Source organism: Bos javanicus, chromosome 3 (assembly GCF_032452875.1).
Source record: "Bos javanicus breed banteng chromosome 3, ARS-OSU_banteng_1.0, whole genome shotgun sequence".
NCBI lineage: Eukaryota > Metazoa > Chordata > Mammalia > Artiodactyla > Bovidae > Bos > Bos javanicus.
Window position 1 is genome coordinate 105,153,707 of NC_083870.1, and position 2,720 is coordinate 105,156,426.

The following is a 2,720-nucleotide window of genomic DNA, read 5'->3' on the forward strand; positions in this document are numbered from 1 at the left end:
TTTTTTTATTAAAAAAAAGAAAGAAAAAATAAATTTGTGCAGTACAGAGCTAGGATGTGAAAACATTCTCGTGTTTATTAATTCTTGAAAAAAAGTTCTAACTACGCATGAGAGGAAAAAAAAAAACATCGTCCCTGTCCTTATAGAGCATAACTCCTATTAAAGAAAGAAGAGCAAGTACATTATCTGCAGGTTAAAAGGATGCCTGATTTTGATGGGAGAGCAAGAAAGGCCTCTTTGGGAAAGTGAGATTTAGCGGGAAGCCTGAAGCATCAGTTACCCAGGCCATGAGAAGGGAAAAAAGCGTTCACAAAAAGGCACCGAGATGGAAGATATGACCAGGGTGGAGTGCACAGATGACTGGAAACAGGTTCAGGGAAGTGCCTGGGACTGACGGCAGGAGAAAGAGGAGTCTTGCATTTTCAAACTGCCAGCCTGCAAGATTTATGTTCAGGAAAACACACTTTTTAAGTTGGCAGTTGATGAATTTTGACTAATGTGTACAGTTGTGTAACCACCACCACAATCAAGTCTCAGAACACTTCCATCACCCACCAAATTCCCTAGTGCCCCCTTGCACTCCGTCGCTTTCCCTCACTGCCAGCCCCTGCCAGCACTAATCTGCCTTCTGTCACTATAGTATTGCCTTCTCCAGATTATCACAGTGGACTCGTACAGTATATAGCCTCTCTGGTTAGTTTCTTTTACTCGGCATAATGCTTTTAAAGATGCATCCATCAAGCTGTGTGTATCACAGTTCACTCTGTCTCATCAGATCCATGGTACACATGTACCACAGGAAGTTTATTCACTCACTAGCTGGTGGACACCTGGGTTTGGCTTTTCGCCTGGTTTGAGGCTATTATGAATAAGGCTTCTGTGAAAATTTATGTACAGGTCTTTGTGTGGATATATCTTTTCATTTTTCTAGGATAAACACCTGAGATTGAAGCTGCTAGATTCATAACAATGTCTTTTAGCTTCATAAGAAACTACCAAACTGTTTTCCAAAGTGTCTATACCATTTTGCTTTCCCACCAGCAATGTGTGAATTCCAGCTGGTCTCATTCTTGTTAGCACTTGATATTATCAGAGTTTTAAAAACATTATTACTTAAGGCACTTTAATAGGTGTGTGGTAATATCTCATGTGATTTTATTTGCATTTCCCTAATGATTGATGCTGTTTAGCACATTTCCCTATGCTTATTTACCACTCGTATCTCTTCTTTGGCAAATGAGTCTCAAAACTTTTCATTTACATTTAACTGTTTGCGAAAGTCCAAAATTCAGTTCAGTTCAGTCGCTCAGTTGTGTCCGACTCTTTATGACCCCATGAACCGCAGCATGCCAGGCCTCCCTGTCCATCACCAACTCCCGGAGTCCACCCAAACTCACGTCCATTGAGTCGGTGATGCCATCCAGCCATCTCATCCTCTGTCATCCCCTTCTCCTGCCCTCAATCTTTCCCATCATCAGGGTCTTTTCCAATGAGTCAGCTCTTCGCATCAGGTGGCCAAAGTACTGGAGTTTCAGCTTCAACGTCAGTCCTTCCAGTGAACACCCAGGACTGATCTCCTTTAGGATGGCCTGGTTGGATCCCAAAACATTAAATGACAAATAAATATGAAATATTAAGCTGAAGGCCTGGAGTCCTAGTGGCTCAGTTTTATTCACTGCTGCCACCCTTGTCTCCTCTCCCAATCCCTGACTTTCAAGAGGACTCCACGTTGCAATGTTCCCATCTGGACCAGGATCCTGCTAATATGTCTCCCCAAAAAGACACCACCCGCCCCAGGACCTGGCCCTTGTGTATGCCCCTCCCACACCCAATCTGGCCCCATAACCAATCAGATCAGATCGGATCAGTTGCTCAGTCGTGTACGACTCTTTGCGACCCCACAAATAGCAGCACGCCAGGCCTCCCTGTCCATCACCAACTCCCGGAGTTCACCCAGACTCACGTCCATCGAGTCAGTGATGCCATCCAGCCATCTCATCCTCTGGCGTCCCCTTCTCCTCCTGCCCCCAATCCCTTCCAGCATCAGAGTCTTTTCCAATGAGTCAACTCTTCGCATGAGGTGGCCAAAGGACTGGAGTTTCAGCTTTAGCATCATTCCTTCCAAAGAAATCCCAGGGCTGATCTCCTTCAGAATGGACTGGTTGGATCTCCTTGCAGTCCAAGGGACTCTCAAGAGTCTTCTCCAACACCACAGTTCAAAAGCATCAATTCTTGGGCGCTCAGCCTTCTTCACAGTCCAACTCTCACATCCATACATGACCACAGGAAAATCCATAGCCTTGACTAGACGGACCTTTGTTGGCAAAGTAATGTCTCTGCTTTTGAATATGCTATCTAGGTTGGTCATAACTTTCCTTCCAAGGAGTAAGCGTCTTTTAATTTCATGGCTGCAGTCACCATCTGCAGTGATTTTGGAGCCCAGAAAAATAAAGTCTGACACTGTTTCCACTGTTTCCCCATCTATTTCCCATGAAGTGGTGCAATAAAAGTGACGCCTCCTGACTTCTGTGGCTAGGTCAGAAGAAGCCATAAAATTCCACCTGAGTCCTTTAGAATACTCATTCTTGGAAAAGCCATGTAAAAAAATCTAACTATGCCATTACCACTCTGCTATAAGAAAGCCCAAGATAGAGAGGCTACATGAAGAGAGAGATGCCTGTTGATTTCCCAGCTATTCCAGCCCTTTCAACCCAGACACC